Source organism: Vanessa cardui, chromosome 9 (genome assembly GCF_905220365.1).
Source record: "Vanessa cardui chromosome 9, ilVanCard2.1, whole genome shotgun sequence".
Lineage (NCBI taxonomy): Eukaryota > Metazoa > Arthropoda > Insecta > Lepidoptera > Nymphalidae > Vanessa > Vanessa cardui.
In genome coordinates, this window is record NC_061131.1 from 12,703,572 (window position 1) to 12,729,316 (window position 25,745).

The window sequence follows — 25,745 nt, forward strand, 5'->3', positions numbered from 1 at the left end:
TATTATTAAACTGTCACTTTGGTTGTAGCTGACTGAACGATCGGGTTGATAAGATTTTGGGTGAAACGATTTTCTCTTAGTTTATCAGAACTCGCGTAACATATAAATTAGAAAAAGATTTTATTTATTACAATAAATTCGATAGTGTTACCACTGTTACCATATCGAACCAAGATGGCCTAGTTGTAAGTTAATGTATTAATAACATATTGTTACTGCTTATTCTTATATTATAAATTCAAAAGAATGAAAATGAAAATTTTTTTGTTTTGCTTACACATTACTAGAAATACAAAAAAATATTACCAAATCCACTCGACCGATTTCGGCCAAGGCTAGCCAATCTAAATCTATGGTAAATCCGTGCGTTTTCACCGTTTTGACATGGGGTTGGAATCTAGGATATCAGAGAAACGAACGAGACAATTTTCAAGAAGGCATATAGGGTACCTATCATCTGATTCCCACCATTTGTTAGAAGCCTTGTACGTAAATGGATAATATAATATTCATTCTTTTTTATTTGCTGAATAAAAGAGTTCAGAATATAATCCAAATACTTTACTTTTATATTCAAAGTCATCACGAACAAAGCCGTCGCTTGTTTTACATATTTAATGAAAGCAAGTGAGGAGTGGGTTTATGGACGACGTATGTTAACTCAGCTGCTGTTAAAATATATGTGTATATAGAAATAAAACTATATGTATATTTAAAAAATACTGAAAATAAAAATTGAAACTAGTAACAAGCTCTTATAAATGTTATAGATTTTGAATTTTTTTTTCTTTATTTTTCTGGGAAGGTCAAATGGGCCTCCTGATGGTAAGTGGTCATTACCACCACAAGATAATATAAATTACACTAGATAGATATGTTTGTGCGCCAGTTTGAAGGGTGAGTGAGCCAGTGTAAATACTGGGTAAAAGGGCATAATATCTTAGCTCCCAAGGTTTGTGGAGCATAGGTGGTATAAGGCATGGTCAATATTTCTTACAGCTCTAAAGTATATTAGTAATGGTGACCACTTACCATCAGGTGGTTCATTAACAGTCCACCAACTTATATTACATAAATATACATTAAAATTGCATATTATATGTATAGGATAGTCAAAAACATTATTTACTTCAATGATAAAAATATGCCTTAGGCTTACAATCAGCATCCAGACCTAACACATACATTAATACTAAACACAGAACGTTTTAACTTAAGTTATTTGATATGCCATTTTAAATATTTTAGTTAAGACGATAGTGCATAAGATCGCTTAAACGGTCGTCAATAAACGAGCTCTTAAAGTAACCCTAGTTGAAATCGCTTTAAACATTTTTCTCAAATATTATATTCATAGAAGCTAAGCTCATATCGCACAGAGTCAGAGATCGCTTCGAGTCGGCCGTCCACTGGCTAACACGCAATCGCGCTACGAAACGCACTTGCATTCGAATAAAACATATCTATTGGAATAAAACTAGTTATAACGGATTTGAATCGCGTATATTAATTATTTTTGACATCCCGACGTTTCGAGCACTTCACAGTGTTCGTGGTCACGGGTAGACTCATATCTAATTATTTATGTATTTTAATTTTAAACATGATTTTCTGGTTGCCGTTTATTAAAGATTATGTCTAAATTAATTATGCCGTTAAAAATATCGGATGTTTTAAAAATATTGTTTGAACAATTTAATTAAAAAAAATTGGACATATTGTATGTAATTTGAAGGCTATCCTTTACCTACCTTTTCATAATTTATTTATCATGTGCATAACAAAACCTACATGTGTCGGGTAAATTTGTGTCTCATTAATATTTACCCATGAACCCGCATTGAAATCGCGTAGTCAAAAAAGCTTGACAACCGTAAAAAAAAGGGGACAGGGGGACTCGGCTTCGACTCAGCCGAGTTCAAATATATTTATAGTCTATTCCAATGGGAAGAGGAGAAAAGGTAAATAAACAACTTTGACCTTGAAATGATATGTCATTTGCGTTCGACTAGTGAGGTGAAAATAATTGAATGATTGAATGAATGCTAAAGAACGATATATATTTTTTGATTTTAAAAGTAATTTTCCGTTTTAACAAAGTCATGTCGTAATAAAAGACTTCAGAGAATTCCGAATATGCATCCGTGCACATGATACGAAAGATGAGATTGTATTATTTTCAAAACTATAAAATTGCTATGCACAAAACTGATCTACATTACGAGATAAGAGATTATTTTCAACCGACTTCCAAAAGGAGGAGGTTATCAATTCGTCTGTATTTTTTTTTTTTTTTTTTTTTTTTTTTTTTTTTTTTTTTTTTTTTTTTTTTTTTTATGTTTGTTACCTCATAACTTTTTACTGGGTGGACCGATTTTGATAATTTTTTTTTTGTTTGAAAGGTAGTCCTTTCCGTGGGGTCCCATTTTTTTTATTTTTTTTTCCGATGATGGTATCCATGTGAAAACGACATAAGTCTTAAATTTGCCTTATGTATATGCGCGACAAATTGGTGAATAACTGAAAATCACGTTAACCAATTTTGAAAATTCTTTTTTTATTATAAAATATATACTTCTAGGGTAATTTGGTGAAAGTTTGGTAAGGTTCTGAGCACAGGATCCATGACAAAGTAACGGAACGGAAGGGAACGGAACAATTCTGAGGAGCACGTTAGCGATACTCGGTCGAATCTTTTATTTATAGGTTATTTGGATATTTGAGTCACCTTCCGTAATGTGGTTATGTTTATGTAATTATCATAGTCGAATATTATTATCAACTAGCTACCCACCCCGGCTTCGCACGGGTGCAATACTGATACTAAATATACTACAGAATTTGTTTATTCACGACATCACATCGCAAACTTCTAAAATTATCAGTGTTTCTTTACTATATTGTTCATGTATTACATACACAAACCTTCCCCTTGAATCACACTATCTTTTAAAAAAAACCGTATCAAAATCTGTTGCGTAGATTTAAAGATATAGGGACAGAGAAAGCGACTTTGTTTTATACTATGTAGTGATGGAACTCCTATACGGCTCGCAGTTAGGGTGCGATATGGGGCAGAATTTCTTACTATCTTTAATCAAATTTTGTGTATGTGATGTGATGTCATATGCTGTACGAAATATAGTTGGTCTTTTTCAAAGTTTTTTTGCTGAGTTCGATTACAGCTCTTTCGAGGGATCCTTACGTTTACGCCGCGTGACGTATTAAATCCGCATTTTCGAAAGTCTATTTTTGCTTTATTCGCAAGTTTCCTTTGAAATTGTCCTCGAAGTAGTTTCTGACTCATATAAACGGAACGCTTAATCTATCCATATTAAAAAAAATTAGTTAGTCAACATCAGCTTCACTTAAAATCAAAAAATAAATAAAATTTTAACAAAAAGAAAAACCGACTTCAAACAAAACACTATTTTAAAACAAATGAATATGCACGAAAAAGTAATAAAAATAATTCCGTATTCAACATATTTTTTAGAGTCTTCCTAAATTAAATGAAATGAAAAATATTAGACTACTTAAAAGTCGATTAACGATTATATCATGTAGTTATAATTATTGTTATATTTGGAGTCGGTGTCAGCCAATAAAACCCTACAGTATATCTATCAAAAAAACAATACGAGAATACTTTAACAAATATGTTTTTTACAAATTACCTTTTACACAATAATATACTGGATCAATCAAGGGGCTCGTATCGCTTCTTTCTTTTGATTGTTGGGGCAAGGGCACCGTGGCTGACACCGGCTCCAAATATACCAATAACTATAACTACATGATATAATCGTTAATCGACTTTTAAGTAGTCTAATATTTTTCATTTCATTTAATTTAGGAAGACTCTAAAAAATATGTTGAATACGCAATTATTTTTATTACTTTTTCGTGCATATTCATTTGTTTTAAAATAGTGTTTTGTTTGAAGTCGGTTTTTCTTTTTGTTAAAATTTTATTAAGTAAAATAATTCTTTTAACATTTTTGGTAAAAATATTATTTTTATGTAAAAACCTTACTGTATAAAAATAACTTTTTTATCTATCGTTAGGTAACTTTTTACGTTTCTTATAAATAATTCATATTATATATTACAACCAATTAAATAAATATATTTTAAAAAAATATGTATAATGAATCTTAAAACTAAAATAATATATTTTTTATCTGTATAAATTCACTCGTCTACATTCGTTTAGCGGACATCCTTAGTTGAGGCCTCTATTTTTAATGTTCGTCATCGAAAAATGGCGTCTTGAATGTCGACAAAACTGTTTTCGTTACTTTGGAAGTGAAATTAATGGATGTGGATCTATGTAGTTTAGTGAAATATTGTTGTATTACAAATGAAGATATATTAATCAAGAACTGTTTGTAGTTAATCATATAGTGGAATTATCAACAAAACACTTGTGATATTGAAAAATACGGTATGTTTTGAATGTTTCCTTTTGTCATTGGAATGGACTATATAATTTTTATATATATAAAGAAATCAGAATACTGTAGATAATTTCTTTGTCAGTTGCGTAATAATGAAATAAAAATGAAAGCATTTGATATCGCTATATAGCGCTATACTTTCAGAGGATGAGAGTACTTAAGCGGTCTCAGCAGTAAAGCAGTTTACTATCCAAGATCTTAGAAGCGACGTCGGCTTGTTTGCGACTAGAAGTCTATTTGGATACTCAACTTTGTGCAAGTATAATTTGATAGCACGTAAGGATTTAATATCGAATTGCTTAAAATATACGATCCAAATTCGAAATTCAAATTCCATAGCCTTAAACTACTCTCGGGTAATTTCTATTTAAATAAAAAAAATCGCAATATTAAATTCGTTCCAATTTTGAAATGTCTTACCTTAAAATTAAAAAAAAAAACAAACTAATTTCTTACAAAATTAATTTAATATACGATATCCGATGTTTAAGCATTTAAAAATTATGGTGGAATATCTGAAATATAAATAAGCCCTGAAAACATTTCGCTCCTTCCGTGGTTATTTGTGTAACATAATAATACATAACTATATGTAAATTGTTTTAATAAATATTCCCGGAATAACTGCACGCATCGTCAAACTAACAAGAAAAATTAATATAGCAATAAACGTTTTTGGATTTAGTCAAGCGTGTTACTTTGGAAACGAACCAACATTTAATGAATAAAATCTTTTTAATTTTGTGCTTGCAAAAGCGTAACGCATACTGCCTATATACCATTATTAGAAATATTCATAGCACACCAAAAATTAAGCTTTGATTTTTTAAATCATTTTTATTTATAAGTATATTAAGATAATAAATTGTGTTTATAATTCTTCTCGTGCTAAGCGGTGAAGGAAAACATCGCGAGGAAACCTGCATGTGTCTAATTTCATCGAAATTCTGCCACATGTGCATTCCACCAACCCGCGTGGTGGAATATGTTCTAAACCCTCTCCTTAATGGGAGAGGAGGCCTTAGCCCAGCAGTGGGTAATTTACAGGCTGTGAGTTACTTTTTAAGATAATAATTTGAATTATTTAAATTTCATTACAATATAAAAGTAAAGTGAAAGTAGAGTGAATACACGTTGTTTCTTGGGGCATCGTGTATGCATAGAGTGAACCAAAGTGCCCCTATAAATTCAGTCGTGTAAGTTTAAGCGGCCGCACGGAATAACAACTTATATGGACTCGAAACTGATTAAATAATTCTCCCTTTAAATACTTTATATTTTGCTAAATTAAGATGCATTTAAATATTTTGTTGTTTTAATTATTATTAGTTAAATTACGGTATCATTGTATTTTATTTGTTTAATGGTAACGCTTGTACGATATTTATTTTCATTTTGCGAATGACTATAATATTTTTGTTTTAAAAAAAAAGGAAAAACTGATCACATTTGAATATTAATTTAAGAGTGTTTAATGATTAGATTCAGATTATATACATACATATATCTACTTTAGATCAATAGATTATTTTTTATAATATCAAATAGATTATAAAATCAATATAGTTTCTTTTGAAATGTCAAAATTTAAGAAACTTTGACTTAAAAATTTTCTTAAGAACACATGTTCATAATTATGTATGTACACATGTACACTGCTTAAGTGGCTACTAAATATGTAATTAAATTAAATTGTGTTATAGAGGTAAGCTTTTCTCTAAAAGAGATTTCTTTCATTGGTAGATCATGAGGAATTTGAGTTGTATAACAAGTAGGTACGGTCAGAAAAATAAATTATAGTCATCAATTTATATTTGTGCTTGAAATAAATACGTCTAAATAGTATATGTGTTCGTTGACAGAACAGCTAGTTGAAATCTTATTTCTACGGAATAAGAGATGAGGAATTGTACTCTGCATAAGTTTTGCCAACTTTATGTTCTTGAATGAAAATTTTAGAAGGAATATGCATTGTAGGTCACGTTTAAAATTTAAATTATAATAGTTGACTTATAAAGATTAAAGAGATTATATAGAGAATATGTTTATTTATATTTTTTTTGTTTTATGGAATAGGTTGGGGGACGAGCATATGGACCACCTGATGGTAAGTGTGTACCATCACCCATAGACAATGAAGCTGTGAGAAATATTAACTATTCGTTACTTCGTCAATGCGCCACCAACCTTGGGAACTAAAATGCTATCATCCTAATGCCTGTAGTTGCTAGCTCACTCACCCTTAAAACCGGAAGTACGCAGTTCTGTTGTTTAGCGGAAGGATATCTGATAAGTAGGTGGTACCTACCCAGGCGGGCTTGCACAAAGCCCTACTATAAGAATTAGATTATAAGAAGCAGAAACATTGGGGCCTTAACTATATACAAATAAAATAGTTCTTGTTAAATAAACGCGGTCATACTACGTAGAATGGCGGCAAGAATGCTAGCAGTATTTCTTCGTCGAATCCTCTTGTCTTATCCTCTGGCCAAAATATGAACTACTATGGCAAAAAAATGTTGTTCTTTTGTATTTTTTTTTTTTTCAATAGGCAAGAAAGTCAAGAAAGATTACGCTTTTTAACTCATATAAAATAATACAGATTCATAAACCATATATGTTAAAGTAATATTGAAAAACCTGTCGTTTTTAATTGCAGTGAATCAAATTTGGTCTAACTGTTTGTATCCAAACAATGAACTTACAGACAAAACCATAGCGCCTCACCTCCACGTATGCATGGAGTGAACCAAAGTGCCCCCATAAATTTTGGTCGTGTAAGTTAAGCGGTCGTACAGAAACAAAGTTTCACTAGAAATGATAGTAATTTCATTAAAATATATATTCATTTAATGAGAGATTGTTGAGGTTATACTATGTTTCATTTTCTTCTTTCGATGTCGTCGCTTTGATATATATTTCTGTCGTGATTTTTTTTTAAATTTTTGCTACTGATAGCTAGTAAAGAAATTTTAGTTTAAGTGAACGAATTACATACCGAGTTCAGGTGAAATAAATGTACTATGTCATTGAATGTCATGATTATATTACGTCATAATGTCAAAAGAAGTCAAGCATTATTCAACTAACTGTACAAATCTTTGCAAATGAGAGAGCTCTCCTCTACGGCGGGATTTTATGGGTTAATTATACATTACAACTTCCGATTAATTTTTTTTCTGATTCACTCTTAGCGGATTACTTTTTCAAAGTAAGCTACATATCGAAATGTTTAAATAATACATATATTTTCACTTTTTACCATTACCATTAGTTTTCTATGGTGTCTGGGTCCTGGATATTTGTGGTACCGTCGTTACTTCTGATTATCCATAACACAAGTGCTTTAGCTACTTACATTGGGATCAGAGTAATGTAGGTATGTGATATTGTCTCATATACATGAAATTAAATATTGTCCTATATACTATTGCGTATTATATTTTTTATTTGCAATACACATCAAAAACATCCTTTAATTAAATTGGCTCAAACAAACACTTTCGAACAATGTCAAGATTAAATTAATTATAAGGTTAGGTTAGGTTAACTGGCAGTGAATTCAGTACTTTTTTTTTTTGCTTATTATTTATCCTGAATGAAAATCTAAGACAGCAATTCTACGTTTCCTTTTACGTTCGTGCTATCATAAATTTATGAGTTCCGTCTGTACATAAATGTGGGATATAGCTTGATTTAATGCAAAGCACGTTTTTTTTTTAATTCATATTAACTTTATTATTTTTTTCATCCATCTTAGAGACATACAGAATACAATAACTGACAGACGTTTCTGACATTACAAGTTACCAGTCATTATCATATCATAAAATACTTAAAAATATATAAACTATTTCCACATAAATATATATGTAAAAAATAATTAAAGAGTTTGTAGTTTGTAGTTGTCTTTTCCAGTATATAGACTCCATCGAAAACTTTCCCCTGAAGGCGTATATTTCTCTATACTAGCGTCCCGGTGTCTAATAAAGTGGTCACAGTCGAAGCAAGATTAACAGCTACGTTCCGTTATCGGCAAGAGGTGTTGTGCATAACGAAAGTTTTATTTTCATTAAACGGCGTACAAATAAATTTAAGTAATAAATATAAAGTTTTATTATTAAATTAATACTTATACGTGTGCTTTTATTAGAACTATGTGGTGGTCGAGAAAAATTTATATGAATTTCCGTGATCATTTTGTATATCACTAAGACTATGCTATGAAACAAAAAAAAAGAAAAAAAGAAAATCGGATGATAAAGAGAGGAGAAAAAAATTCTCAACTGTTTTGTCCGTACCTTTTTCAGTGTGCGTGAAATTATAAGAATATTTAGTATAAGATACAGACCTTTTATATATCGCTAACATTTTAAACAATTTGATATGTCGGATTTTTATTTCCATACTTAAATAATAAATCATCTAAAGTGATAAATTTTGATTTTATTTCATATATTGACACCAATGGGAGATCGGGCCTAAATATTCAAATATGTAAATAAATATTTATTATAGTGAAATTCTGCCCCATGTGTATTCATCAACCCAGTTTGCATTCACAAAAATCTCGAAACCTTCTCCTCAAAAGTAAAGTCTAACCCAACATTAAGACATTTAAAGTTACTTTACTTACAAGTAAAATAAACTTCAATTAGTACGTGTCAGCCAAATCAATTTGCGACTACAAACAAGAGCAAGGTTTGCTGAATTTTCATGTGTTTAGTTTATGCTTGGCGGCACCAAACCGCATTGGAACAGCTTCATGGAGTAAGCTTCAAACCTTAAGTGGGTATTTGCTTAGCGTTGTAATATTTTGAGGACGTTACTTTTTCGTTTGTATATTTTGAGGGGATTATTTTACAGACTAGCTCTGATGAATCAAAATATATCCTATCAATTTAATTAAATTATTTACAGTAAATAATTATTACAAATAGGAAAGAAAACAATGTGAACTAAACCTTAAACAGTCACATGGGAAGTTGTATAAATTAAGAGAACAGGCGACAAAGACAATTTCTAAAATTTATCACTTTGTACGTGAGGCGAGTTTATTGGCAGAGCGTTCCCTTATTTAATTTAACGTCGCGTTTGTTCAGTTTCATTATTTTGTCGAGAAAACGTTTCTACATATTGCTGCGGTGGAATTAAATGATATGTAATATTTTACTGGTACTTTCATAAAGATAATCTTCTTACGGTGCGGCTAGACAACTATTTCAAGGTCAAAGTAACAAATTGAAGGCGACGTTTCTTTGTAATATTCGAGTCAACCGCTTCTGACGAAAAATATTTGACTCGTTTGCACTTTCGTTTTTTTTAAATTCCCTGTTTAATTTTCCTCATATATACTATTATTAGATTACTGGATCTAGGTAGGTACAATCTACTCATCAACTCATATACGGCCAAAAAGCTGTTGTACTCAGTATTGTTGTTTTTTTGGTTTGGAGGGTGAGGACAGGCCCAACGGACATAACATCTTAGTTCCCAAGGTTGGTGGTACATTGGTGATGTAAGGAACGGTTGATATTTCTTACAGCGTTATTGTCTATGTGCGGTGACAACTCAGGAGGCCCATTTTCTCGCCTGCCTACCGTTTTCCTAAAGAGACTAAATTTTTCTGCGTATCAGTTTATTTTACTTTTTTTTTTATAGAGTCGATTGCTTGGCGTTGGAAGTAAAGTGGGGAGTGATTACATGATTGTGTATTAGCACAGAATTAATTAATTTCCATTCTGTTCTGTTGCTCTTAAGCTGAAGTGTACTCTCACAGGTGCCCTTATGCCGTTTGTCTCACTGAACCTTAAATCGGACTCCTCTTATCATGACACTTTCAGTACTCACCCGAAATACAAAACCGTTGACGCTGATGCTGTCAAAAACACTCTCTCTATCTTGCTCGCTCACATGTTATTAATTTTGTTATCTCTTTTACTTAATTGCTAAAACTTGACCAACAATGGCAACTAAGCCATTAAGTTACACTGACTCACCTTTCAGACCAGAACACAGAAATAATAACTTTTTGGCATTAGAATATACTTTCAATTACCTAACTAGGAATTGTTGTGAATTATAATGTGATAATACTAAGCTTGATCGGTTTTTTATAACAGTTGGCTGTATTTATAAAATATTACATATTTTATAGAACTTACTCAGTAATTTTATTTAATTAAATAATTTATTATCTTTTAGGATATTTATTATTTTAAAACGTCTACATAACAAAATAGTATAATACTTAGTTTTTTGTTATCATATTCATTTTATATGTTATTTTTGTTTTAGCATTTCATATTATTCTAGTTATATAAATAATAATTTCGCAAATAGAGTATGGCGTAACCGTAAGTACTCCTACTTTGTTTGAAACATCCCGGAGGGAGACTCGTGCTCCAGGATTATAAATAGCTCGAAAGGAATACGGTACAGTATGAAATAATGTGCTATAAGTATTATTAAGTATATTTTAATGTTATAAACATTGCTTTATGATATATGCATATAACATTTCAGATTTTTTATGTGCTTCTTTTGTCTTTTTGGTTTATATACTGAAAATCCCGGGAATCTTGGGTCACATCTATCCATTCCAAAAAATTTACTTTTTTTAAACTATGAACCTGTAAGGAGTATCGTAATCATCTTTACATAGTATAAAACAAAGTTGAGTACTGCTGTCTGTCCAATGTATGCTTAGATATTTAAGATTACGCAACGGATTTTGATGCGTTTTTTTTAATGTGTAGAGTGATTCAAGAGGAAGATTTTTGTTTATAATACACAGACAATATAGTAAAGAAATTGATAATTTTAGAAGTTTCTAATGTAAACAAATTCTGTAGTACATTTAATATCAGTTTTGCACTCGTGCGATTCCGGGACTGGTCGTTATTACAATATTAAATGTCAAAATATCTCAGCTTCCAAGATCGGTGGCGCATTAATTGGGTAAGATATATGTAAAACTTAATACGGAGCCAATGCCTACAGGCAGTAGTGACCACTTACTTATCAGGTGTCCCATTTGCCAATAGTAATCCGGAGTAAAAATTGTAAGTATTTAACTCTTAGAAAAAGCTAACGATTTGAGGTTTGAACCAAGAACCCTGGGACCAGCAATCTTTAAAGCCAGACCAACTACAATGCAAATTTATTTATATTTGACGCTCGTATGAATTGAAAATAATATTTTTATATGAATGTAAAAACATATTTCATTTTCTACATGACGCTGCATCCTCAACTTAGTAACCCTTGATGTGCATTTTTAAATTAAAATTATTTTTATTGTAATTGAATAAAAAAATATTATCTAGGTATCTATCGAATTTAGTTTAAATAGAAAAGCGAAAAGTAACACCATGTAAAAAGAGTCTATGTCTACAAAATATTATCTGTAGACCACAGAAGCCACTAAAATACCTACTAATAAAAGTACTCATTCTCCTTCCCAATTTTATTTGAGGTCAGCGCAGCATCTCTTCTCCTTCCATACTTCTCTGTCGGACGTCATCTCACAACATTTTTACTAACATTTTTTCTAACCATATCGTCTTTCACACAAACCATCCATCATTTCTTTGATTGTCCTCTACCTTAATCCATCCAACAGCTCCTATTATTAATCGTACTAATACCGTAAAATCTTTTGCCATTAGTAATAGGTATCACATGTTTCCTAGCTTTTCACCTGGGAAACATGTGATACACATCCAACACTTGGAGATTTCTTCACTAGATTAATCAATCACAATTTAAGCACATGGATTATCAATGGTGACTTAGGTTAATCGCTTAATTCACGAGTTCAACACTGGACCTTGTCAGCTCATGCCGAGTATGTGAAATAATCAATTGGCTGTTGGTTTAATTTATCATGACTAATTATAAGATCATCATCCTCCTGCCCTTATCCCAATTTACTTAGAGTTTTCGCAGCATGTCATCTTCCTCCATACTTCTACACAAATCATCATTACTTTTACACAATCCATCCATCATTTGGTCGTCCCTTTCCTGTATATCCATCCACGTTCATGCTCAAGGTCTTTAAATGATTTAAATGAATAATTGTAAGAAATGGGATACAATTCAATTTCGAATGATTTTATTGTAGAAAGAAACTAATATCAAATATAACGTATTGATAAAGTAATTATTTACTATTATTTCAATCAGTATATTAATCAAGAGACAAAATGGCCCAGTAAACGGAGCACGTATTTTTTAACCGAAGACGAAGAAATTTTATTAGGAAACTTACGTGCTTTACGACCCACCCAAATTGGAAGATAATGGACAAACAAATCTTCTCTATTTAAAGGAAGAGAAGGCATTTGCTCACTAGTGGGACACTGAAGATTCTTACTTCTTTATACTCCGGTAATAGAAGTCTTCGTTCAGTAACTTGACAGGCTTCTTACAGTTTATTAGTGTTTAAATGAACTAATATAATTTATTTTAATTGAAACAGTCTAGTCGGAAATTTAATTAGACGCAGCGCAAAGGTGCTGACACAGAATTCGAAGCTCAAAGGGAAGTTTTTTCGAGTGAAAACTTTTTATAAACGATCTTCCGTGGTAATAAACAGCTTAGCTTCCCGAGTGCGGCTTGTAATTTTGTTCCTTTCAGTTCATTGGAGTTTAAATATTTTAACAAACTCTGACAAAATTAAAGGCTTCCATTTTTAGACGAAATTTTATATGAAGCAGATTTTTCAATTTGTAATACTTGATAGTAAATGTATATTTTTTATTTTGAGTTCATTTTATTAAGTGACATGCCTAAAACAATTATCTTCGTAGTGTAAGGATGTCGTTACATTATTTAAAGCATTAAGCTGCGATCTTTTTTTTATGCTGTTTCGAAAAATGTATGTTTGTATGTATGTATTTATCTCTGTGTGTATTTGTAACACTGTTTACCATTTAATTGGTGGTAGAGATTTGAGCAAGCCCGTCTGGGTAGGTACCACCCACTCATTAAATATTCTTCCACAAAACAGCAATATATAATGTTATGTTCTGATTTGAAGGGTGAGTGAGTTTTGTAGACATAAAGGATTTAAAACTTATCTGCTAAAGGTAAAGAATAGTTTATATTTTTTACTGATCTAATTGTTACATTGGCGTTAGTATATCTGATAGGTTGATGGTACTTACCCAGACGGTCTTGCACAAAGTCCTGTCATCAAATGAGCTGTGCCAGGATTTCTGGGTTTCCATAATTTATTATTAGTGAAGAAAGCATACAAAATAATGTAGATATTTAGAGCCTAGTCTAGGTGCGGGTACATAAATTAGTTGAAATGATTCATATATTTACAAACTTATTTTCAAGTGATTTACAAATCAAGATACGTTTTCTGAAAGTATAACTTAGTATAACTCAAAAATAGCAGACATCTTCATCAATTTAAACGAAGCATTTTTCAAAGTTAGCTATTTGTTTTACCTTTTGAACTTACGAGACGTTTGGAGGAATTCCAACGCTGTTATATATGTATACGTAGGGCTACCTACTTCTCAGTTTTAAAAGTAAGTTTGTGACTTCATGGAGCATCACAAAATTAGTAGCAAAATAAGTGAAAAGCAAGGTGGGTAAATATTTAAGGTAGACGCCCTAGAAACTCTTCCTTGACAATGAACCTCTGATCGAGTGATATTATTATGGAAAAGTGTCTTCGAAAATAATAATAAAAATAAAATAAATAAATATTAGACATCACATACATTACTCTGATCCCAATGTAAGTAGCTAAAGCACAAAGTCAGAAGTAACGACGGTACCACAAACACTCAGACCCAAGACAACGTAGAAAACTAATGATAATCTACAATGACTCGGCCGGAAATTAAACCCGGGACCTCGGAGTGGCGTACCCATGAAAACCGGTGTACACACCACTCGACCATGGAGGTCGTCACCTACTAATATTGTAGCCGTTTCACTTTCATAATCTAATGAGATTAATAATCCAATACATTAAAAACTCACAGAGTTTAGGTTAACATGTTATGATAGGATTAAAAAATGATAGAGGTTCGTCAAATAAATCTCAAGATGTTTTCGATTTTTGAGATTCGACAGCCCTATATATAAGATATTAAAAGGAGTAACGTCCTTAGTTCTTAAACGAGTTCATTTTGTCGACAGAGCTCTTGAGTTCTGCACTTTGTGATAATATATCGCTCTTATCTTAATGACTGCTCTTGTTAGCTGGGATTAAGTGACCACACACCAGACTCCGGTTGAAGCACGATGAAATATAATGCGGTTAAAAATATACGACTGCAAAAAACATACCTTCTAACATAACAAAGATAAGCAGATACACTTTTTAATTCAATAGGGTAATATCATGGCATTATTTAAAATATTCTCTTATTTCGAAGTATTTTTCAAAAGTGTATTATTAAGCGAGTTCTTTCGTATACTTTAAAGTTTCGTTTACCTGACCACGACAGGTGCAACTCTGTTGAAACGTCGGGAAAAATAATAAAAAATATATGCTCGCGGTTAAAACCCGAATATAATGTATGAAATAGTTTTTTCTTACTGAATAACATTTCGTGTATAAATAGTCACTGTTACCGAAATAACCTTCCAAAAGAAAAGTAAGGTCCTTCTTAAATAGTTCGGGTTATTGCTACCATAAAATTGTAACATGTAAATACGTTCATAAAAACATCAAAATCGATATTTCCACGTTCAAGCCATATTATTTTATTCGACCATTTCATCTCCATACACCCACAAGACCACACATGCGTCCAGTACACGGATAACAGTGTTTTACATGAAAAAGAAACGATCGTATAAGGGAAAAAGCAATATCTTGTTAGTGAATGTATTTTATTAAGGTACAAGAGATAAGCGATCGATTATATTTGTATATATACATAGATGTAATGTTATAATGCTAAAGAGTTTGAGAACGAGCCTCAATATCTACCAGTAATATTTGAATACATCTCTTGCTATACAATATAATCTTTTTATTGGATTGTATAACATTAAGCTACGGTAACCACCAACGCAACACCACAAAAAACATTGAAGAAGTAAAAAGAAAAGTAAAGTAACAGCCTGTAAATTTCCCACTGCTGGGATAAGGCCTCCCCTTCCATTAAGAAGTAGTTTTGGAACATATTCTACCACGCTGTTCCAATGCAGGTTGGTGGAATGCACATGTGGCAGAATTTCGATGAAATTAGACATATACAGATTGCCTCACCTTGTTTACCTTCATCGCCGAGCACGAGATGAATTATAAACACAAATTAAGCACACATATATAGTGGTGCTTGCCTGGGTTTGAACCCGCAATCATCGGTTAACATGCAGGCGTTCTAACTTCCATTTTTCGCCCCCAGAATCCGAATTGCTATTTAACGGAAACATGTGTTTATTTTATTTTCAACCGACTTCCAAAAGGAGGAGGTTATCAATTCGTCTGTATTTTTTTTTTTTAATTTTTTTTTTATGTTTTTTACCTCATAACTTTTCACTGGGTGGACCGATTTTGATAATTTTTATATTTTAATAATTTTTTACCCACCCCGGCTTTGCACGGGTGCAATACTGATACTAAATATACTACAGAATTTGTTTATTTACGACATCACATCGCAAACTTCTAAAATTATCAGTGATTCTTTACTATATTGTTCATGTATTATATACACAAACCTTCCCCTTGAATCACACTATCTTTTAAAAAAAACCACATCAAAATCCGTTGCGTAGATTTAAAGATATAGGGACAGAGAAAGCGACTTTGTTTTTTACTGTGTAGTGATGGAACTCCTATACGGCTCGCAGTTAGGGTGCGATATGGGGCAGAATTTCTTACTATCTTTAATCAAATTTTGTGTATGTGATGTGATGTCATATGATGTACGAAATATAGTTGGTCTTTTTCAAAGATTTTTTGCTGAGTTCGATTACAGCTTTTTCGAGGGATCCTTGTAGTTAACGCCGCTTGACGTATTAAATCCGCATTTTCGAAAGTCTATTTTCGCTTTATTCGCAAGTTTCCTTTGAAATTGTCCTCGAAGTAGTTTCTGACTCATATAAACGGAACGCTTAATCTATCCATATTAAAAAAAAATAGTTAGTCAACATCAGCTTCACTTAAAATCAAAAAATAAATAAAAAATTTAACAAAAAGAAAAACCGACTTCAAACAAAACACTATTTTAAAACAAATGAATATGCACGAAAAAGTAATAAAAATAATTGCGTATTCAACATATTTTTTAGAGTTTTCCTAAGTTAAATGAAATGAAAAATATTAGACTACTTAAAAGTCGATTAACGATTATATCATGTAGTTATAATTATTGTTATATTTGGAGTCGGTGTCAGCCAATAAAACCCTACATAACCCTACGTATATCTATCAAAAAACAATACGAGAGTACTTTAACAAATATGTTTTTTACAAATTACCTTTTACACAATAATATACTGGATCAATCAAGGGTTCGTATCGCTTCTTTCTTTTGATTGTTGGGGCAAGGGCACCGCGGCTGACACCGGCTCCAAATATACCAATAACTATAACTACATTATATAATCGTAAATCGACTTTTAAGTAGTCTAATATTTTCCATTTCATTTAACTTAGGAAGACTCTAAAAAATATGTTGAATACGCAATTATTTTTATTACTTTTTCGTGCATATTCATTTGTTTTAAAATAGTGTTTTGTTTGAAGTCGGTTTTTCTTTTTGTTAAAATTTTTATTTATAATTTTTAAGCAATTATCAAGTAGAAAATTTAAAAAATAATGTTAGTGATAATTGTATTACATCTAATAATTTTTTAGTACAAATATCATGCTGACGTATATCTATAATGCCGTTAACTATCTAAATTTAGAAAATAATAATAATAATAAAATTATAAGCTATAAGCAAAAAGTACGGTAAAAATGTAAATTTATGAGATTTATCGATGATAGGACCAGCATATTATGTATGATTATTCCAAAACTAATCAAGATATCAATAAATCGCTTATAAATGTCGATAGATAGATATCAGATATTATATATACTACGGCAGTTATGCGTATGTATGTATTTTTTTCACCTATAGCACGCTAAGTCGCTAATGCTTCACGCTTAAGTCAATATTTTCTTGCACTTATGATAAAAAGCCACTATGTGAAGGATCGATGTGAATACACTCATCATAGCAACGTTTCGCACTCGAATCTTTTAGCTTTAGTATTGACAAAGGAGAGAATTTTGTATTTGACATTGTGGTACGATTGTATATTTAAAGGGTCGCTGAAAAATGTTTCATGAGCACCAAGTCTAAGTGTACGAACAAGTGACTGAATAGCCTTAATAGAGGGGATGGAAAATCACATATTGTACGGCCATTTTATTGAGGATTGTTTATCGGAAAAGTCTTTGCCTTGGTTAAGCATATGATGATTTTATATATCGTGATCTTTAAAAAAAAATCATATACATACTTTTTTTACCATACACTTATGAATTGCAAATAAATGCGATTATAATGTGTATACTGATATTATAAATACACATGTAACTCTCGTCTGTATGTCTGTTGCTCTGTAACGGCAAAACTACTGAATTGAATTTGATGAAATTCCTTATGAAATGAAAATGAAAGAACCTTGAACTTTAAGGTATACGTTACTGTTTATAATACTTTTTATGCTACTAACTAACTACCCTTAACCTTTAAGTACCGACGTGCGGTCTCACAGGCCCCAACAGGTATACGAATTGCTAGTTTACCCCTTTCCCTGCACATTATCGAATCCAGCTTTTCAGTAGCTGCATGGTTAGCGCCTTCATTGATATTGGAACAGGGAATATTGTTGTAGCAGGCATATTTGGTGAGTAATCACCTTTTGAAATTCCGACGCGGCCTCACAGGCCTCACGTCGGTACTAACGTAAGTTTTTCTATTAATTTATATTTTAAATAATATGTTATTTTTAAAGATATTATGAGCTATAGATACATCAGGGACTTCTGTCTATTAATGAAATAATTAAAAAAATAATGAATTAAAAAAAATACCCCCCAGGGTTTTTCCCTACTAACATAAGAATAAACTTTATTTGGTTTTTACAAAGGATTCAACGATCTGGTCTCATCTTCCGAAGAAGGGAAAAGCAGTCATTTTAACTTAATTAATGCTTCATAACGACAAAACAAACAGTAAAGACTGAATTTAAATTTTTTTATAATTCTATGAAAAGCGGTATAGATAAATAAATTGATACAGTATACACATGCAGTCGCCGAGCAAGACGGTGGCCTATGTCAATTTTCACCGAATTTTAGATATTTGTTGCGTCAATTTTTGTCTTTTAAATAATATTAAAACGGGAAAACATTTTGATAGAGATACATTTGTAAAAAAAGTCAACAATTAGTATTAGAGATTATAAAGCAAAGATTTTGTAGCCTAAGGTTGCACGTGAACGTAGAATGAGTTTGGCAAGACTACTTGAAGCTGTGGAAGTCAATAATTGTGTCTCCTCAGCTTCATATTTTCTTTCACATCAACCTAAATTCAAAAGAAAATCGATCTATGCATACTATTCGTGTAATATATACGTTTGTTTGTAGTGCGCTAAACAAGTGTGACCTGACAGGGCTTAAAATTTAAGGAGAAGTTGGACTGTGGATGTTTTTTTATTCAGAAGGTTTATGACAATATATTATTTTTTATCTAAGAGGTATATTAGTCATAAGTTAGAAATGCTATTTTTTGCTATTCTGAAAGGAGTATTTTTTGTGTTTTGATTTTTTATATCGAATGGTCTAAATTTTTCCCGAAATTGAAGCCAAATAATATTATTGTGTTATAATTACATGTTTCATAAAGTAGAATTTATTTCTATGGTTATTTTTGCGTAAAACCCTTTAGTTTTCAACATAATATAAGGAAAAATATTCAACTCATACTTTTGATATAAAAAACTGATATTATATACGCGGCCTCTCAGGCCTCACGTCGGTACTAACGTTACAAAAAATGCACGTCGGTACTTAAAGGTTAAAAAGCGTGTTTAGCCGCGGGTAATAGCTAGTATTTAATATTTAATCACCAATCTGATGCCTTCCTGACCCTAAAAATTTACATTGATTTGATTTGATTTTCTTATAGATAGTCATAAGGAAAATTTAAGCGTGAATGCGCTTATCGAATGTATAATTTTATAATTAACTAGCTGTGCCCGCGACTTCGTGTACGTTAGTATTTATTAAAAAAGTAATTGCTGTCACCTGATTTACTCCTTATTACATCAACTATTTGCCAGTGAAAATCCCATCAAAATCGGTCCAGCTATTCTAAATAAATAATATATAAATTAAATATTCCGATAGCTAGTTGTCAAAATTTACTTTACTCGTATGCTTAAAGTAAACCAATAGAGTAAAATATATTACGATATCAAGGTTAAAATGGACAACCTTATTCTACCCGGTCGGGTATCCGGGACGGGTAGATTGTGATCACTAAATAGAGTAAAATCTACTCGCATAGAGCTGAGATGGCCCCGTGGTTAGAACGCGTGCATCTTAACTGATGATTGTGAGTTCAAACCCAGCAAGCACCACTATATATATATGTGCTTAATTTGTGTTAATAATTCATCTCGTGCTCGGCGGTGAAGTAAAGCATCGTGAGGAAACCTGCATGTATCTAATATCATCGAAATTCTGCCACGTGTGTATTCCACCAACCCGTATTGGAACAGCGTGGCGGAATATGTTCCAAACCCTCTCCTTAATGGAGGCCTTATCTCAACAGTGGGAAATGTACAGACTGTTACTTTACTTTACTTTACTTATTCGCATACATTTAAAACCATTTATAATTTTTCCCCAATGTCTTTAATTTGATAGTATCAGAACATTCGTAACAAAACATTATATTCTGTTGTTTGTGATAAATGGATTCTATACAACATAAGTAATGCATGAATGAAGAATTGGATTCGTTCGAACATTATTTATTAAGTTATCGTGGAGTATTATATGTAGTCGAGATATTCCAGTGGTTAGACGTGAATCTTATCTCCGTGAATGTACCACTATTTCAAGTGGTAGTGCCACGCTGTATACCTTCGGGTTACAGCCGAATGGGCCGGCACGCCCGGGGAAGTACCACTCTCTCACTTAAAATCGGCGTAAAGTGGTAGTTATGCTACCGCGTTTCGTCCGGTAAGTGAGAGTTCCGGAGGCCCAATCCCCCTCCCCCCCAAAACTTGATGGTTGTGCAGAATTTGGTTAAATTACCCCAGGAGGGTACCATCAGCGACAGCGGTGGAGAATCCCTCTCTGGGCATCCATGCTCAGGACATACACCACCTGAGCAGGGATGCCCAGGCTGCCCTCCGAATTCTGGGGGGGGCAATTTTGCGCTCGCCACTGTTCGGGGCAAGCGGAGCAGGCATCATAAGGCAACCCCTGCCACCCTCGCTGTGGACTTCTGCAACATAAGGGGACTCAACTCCAACCTCAACGCCGTTCACTACCATCTGGAAACGGCGAAGCCGGCCTTGCTCTTTCTAACCGAGACCCAGATATCTTCTCCTGCCGATACGACTTTTCTCTCGTACCCCGGGTACAAATTGGAACATTCTTTTATACCACGAGCTGGGGTATGCGTTTACGTCAGAGATGATATCTGTTCTCGACGCCTCGGCAGCCTTGAAGGACAGGACCTATCGATTATCTGGCTGCGTGTAGACTGCGATGACCATCCGCGAATCTATGCGTGCCTTTATAGGTCCCATAGCGGTAATGCCGAAACCGACCGACTGGTTGAGCACGTCCAAATGGCTACAGATTCCGTGCTTCAGCAGATTCCATCCGCAGAGATCATTATTCTGGGTGACTTTAATGCTCACCACGCAGAATGGCTCGGCTCACGCACCACCGATCATGCGGGTAGATCTGTTCTGGACTTCGCTCTAGCATATGATCTGACACAACTGGTCAACTCGCCAACGCGAATACCGGATGTGGAGGATCATACACCTTCCCTGTTGGACCTTCTGCTGACTTCACATCCGGATGGTTATCAGGTTATCGTCGATCCCCCTCTGGGCTCATCTGACCACTGTCTCGTCCGGAGTACAGTGCCGGTTGTGCGGTACTCACGGCCTCGCTTTGTTGGGTGCCGCCGAGTATGGCACTACAAGTCAGCGGATTGGGATGGGATGCGGTCTTTTTTTGCATCTTACCCATGGGGGCAGATTTGTTTCTCGCCGGATGATCCGAACGCTGCTGCTGACTCTGTTGCCGATGTGGTGCTTCAGGGTATGGAACTATTCATTCCTTACTCTGCAGTACCCATCGGTGGCAAGTCCCAGCCTTGGTTTGGTCGCTTCTGCAAAACGGCATCACGCCGAAAGTGGGAACGCTATCAAACCTGGGCTAATGCATCTGCGTCTCGTGATGTAAATACCAGCGCATTTAAAAAGGAATACAACTCTGCCTCTAGGTCCCTCAAAAACGTGATTGCTAGGGCGAAGACGGAGTACATTGGCAGAATTGGCGAGAGGCTGGTGCGTCTCCCTTCAGGAACACGAGCGTTCTGGTCTCTCGCTAAGGCTGTCTTAGGGAATTTCTGTCAGCCATCTTTTCCATCTCTGCACAGAGACGGTGAGTCATTGGCCCATACCGCGAAAGAGAAAGCTGATCTTTTAGGCTCTCTCTTCGCGTCGAACTCGACTCTGGATGACCAAGGAAAATCTCCACCAACAATTCCGCGATGTGATACCACGATGCCGGAGGTTAAATTCCGGCAAAGTGCAGTTCGTAAAGCACTTCTTTCCTTGGACATTCATAAGTCGAGCGGACCCGATGGTATCCCTCCAATCGTGCTACGGACATGTGCTCCCGAGTTGGCACCGGTCTTAACGCGTCTTTTCCGGCAATCCTACACATTAGGCGTCGTCCCGAATTCCTGGAAGACAGCTTTGGTGCATCCGATCCCTAAAAAAGGCAACCGCTCAGACCCGTCCAATTATAGGCCTATAGCCATCACCTCCTTGCTCTCCAAGATAATAGAGTCCCTCATAAACTGCCAGCTCCTGCGGTATCTAGAGGAGAACCAGCTGATTAGCGACCGCCAGTACGGTTTCCGTCGGGGTCGGTCAGCCGGTGATCTTCTAGTTTACCTTACTCACAGGTGGGCTGAAGCAGTTGAGAGCAAGGGGGAGGCATTAGCAGCCAGCTTGGACATAGCGAAGGCCTTCGATCGTGTATGGCACAAAGCGCTTCTTTCGAAGCTTCCTTCCTATGGGCTTCCCGGGAAATTATGCAATTGGATTACCAGCTTTTTGGCAGATCGGAGCATCAAGGTCGTTGTCGACGGTGCATGCTCTGACTTAAAATTCGTCAATGCTGGTGTTCCACAAGGCTGCGTTCTATCACCCACTCTGTTTCTTCTGCATATCAATGATTTGTTGCAAATCGGGAACATTCATTGCTATGCAGACGACAGTACCGTTGACACCTTATACACCGGCCGCGCTAATATTTCTCGGGAAAACGTCGAAGAGAACCGGAACAAACTTGTGTCTGAAATCGAGTCTTCATTAAACAAAGTCTCGAATTGGGGCCGGCTAAATCTAGTCCATTTCAACCCCAAAAAGACGCAAGTTTGCGCGTTAACCGCTAAAAAAACACCATTTGTCGTATCTCCACGATTTGAGAACATTCCGATAGCCGCTACAGGTAGTATCGGAATACTTGGCGTTGATATTTCGAGCCTCGTTCAGTTCCGCGGTCAATTGGAAGGCAAAGCCAAATTGGCTTCAAAAAAGCTGGGCGTGCTCAGCAAGGCGAGACAGTACTTCACGTCGGCCAATCGCCTTCAACTTTACAAGGCGCAAATTCGGCCTCACATGGAGTACTGCTCTCACCTCTGGGCGGGTGCTCCCCAGTACCAGCTCCTTCCATTTGACCGCATCCAACGTAGAGCGGCTCGAGTTATCGACGATCAAGCTCTTTCTGATCTCCTTGATCCTTTGGCTTTGCGTAGAGATGTCGGATCACTCTGCATCTTCTACCGAATGTTTCACGGGGAATGTTCCGAGGAATTGTTCGGATTAATCCCGGCTGCTGAATTTCACCTTCGGACATCTCGCCAAAATTCTAAGTTTCACCCGCACCACCTTGATGTCCGAAAATCCACAACAGCGCGATTTCTCAGACATTTTCTGCCTCGCACAACCACTTTGTGGAACCAGCTTTCGCCGGCGGTTTTTCCGAACCGATACGACATGGGAACCTTTAAGAAAAGAGCCTACTCCTTTTTGAAAGGCCGGCAACGCACCTGCAAGTCCCCTGGTGTTGCAGGTGTCCATGGGCGGTGGTAGTCACTTTCCATCAGGTGAGCCTCCTGCTCGTTTGCCTCCTATGCCATAAAAAAAAAAAAAAAAAAAAAAAAAAAAAAGAATGTTATTGTATCAAAGCCGGCCAGTACTATTGAGTACAAAGTCCTGTTCGAAATGGAAATCGTGGAGAAACCTACCCATATCAGATGAAATGACACATAGTATAAAACAAAGTCGCTTACCGCTGTCTGTCCCTATGTATACTTAGATTGTTAAAATTACATAACAGATTTTGATGCGATTTTTTTTATTAGATAGAGTGCTTCGAGTGGAAGGTTTTTGGATATAATACATGGTCAATAAAGTAAAGAAGCAAGAAAAAATCTGTAGTATATTTCGTATCAGTATTGTACACGCTTTCTTTATTCGTTTGATATATCTATCCAACGAATTTCAAAAACTCCCCAAAATATTTATTTTTATAAATATGGATTCATATGCCTAACCGGATGGTTAGGTTAGTCACTCCATCTGATGGTAAGTGGAAATGGAATCCAAACGCGAAAAAGACTAGTACGCTCAGCAAGAATGAGCTGCACTAGTCACCCAGTTCACGCCTCGTTTGAAAGCACCCAGGTTATAAGAGGAGGGGAACACGTGTGCTGGTAAAGAGTTTCATTTTTTGGCGGTGCGACAAAGAAAAGAGTTGCCAAATTTCTTTGTGCGCATTGGGATAGATGTCACAGTTAGGCGGTGACATCGCGAGCCAGCACGCGTGGATCTGTGAAGGAAAGGGGAACCAGGAATTAGAGAGAATAATTCCTCAGAGCACTCGCCGTGATACAGTCGATAGAAAACGCTCAGCGCCGCGATTTCTCGGTGCAAGCGTTAAGGTTTGGGGGTGTTTGTGACCTTTCATGCGTTTTCTTGGCATTTAACTCGACAAGATTATCAGAACCCCATTTGGCAATGAGTTCTAGCGTCCTGTCGAGTCAACAACAAGTTCCCTCCGCTTCTCTTCAGTTTCGGCTCGCCCGGCTCTTGCGCGTCCGTGGTAACCGCCATGCTCTGTACTATCATCTGCATAGCAATGTATGTTCCCAAGGGTTAGTATATCATTGATGTGCAGAAGAAAGAGTGTGGGGGAAAGCACAGAACCCTGGGGAACCCCAGCATTCACTGCATGGAATTTTGAAGCGCAACCGTCGACTAAAACGCGAAGTTTACGATTGTGCAGGAAGCTGGCAATCCAGGTACAGAGCTGAGCTGACAGACCATATGCCGATATGAAGCTTGGTTAGGAGAAAACTTTAAAGATATCGAGGCTGACAGCCAACGACTCTCCACGCTTGTTGTCCACTCACCCCAGAGGTGTGTTACGTTCGCTAGAAGATCACCAGTGGAGTGTTTTGGTCGAAACCCGTACTGACGGTCATTACTTAAACTGTGATCCTCTAGGTAACGGATCAGTTGGTTGTTTATAATTCGTTCCATTACGTTGCAAAATCTCAATATTTTGTTAAAGCTATTGACCGATAATTTGCCGGGTCAGACCGGTCCCCTTTTTTTGGAACCGGTTGCACATTAGCTTCCCTCCAGGCCTCCGGCACACATCCCGGAGAAAGCGACATATAGAACAGGCGCGTTAACACTGGAGACAGTTCCGATGCACATTTCTTCAACACTAAAGCAGGTATTCCGTCAGGACCGCTAGCTTTCCGTTCGTCGAAATTTGTTTAATCAAATTAAAATATTTTTTTTTTCTATATAAAGCAATTGTTCATATCTCAATCATTTATAGATTTTTTTTATTCTATTAGGTATTTTATTAATCAGAAGACAAAATAAAAAATATTATTATATCATACTTATGTTTTGAATCACTATTAATAATAATAATAGCGATTGAAGTTAATTAAAAGAGACA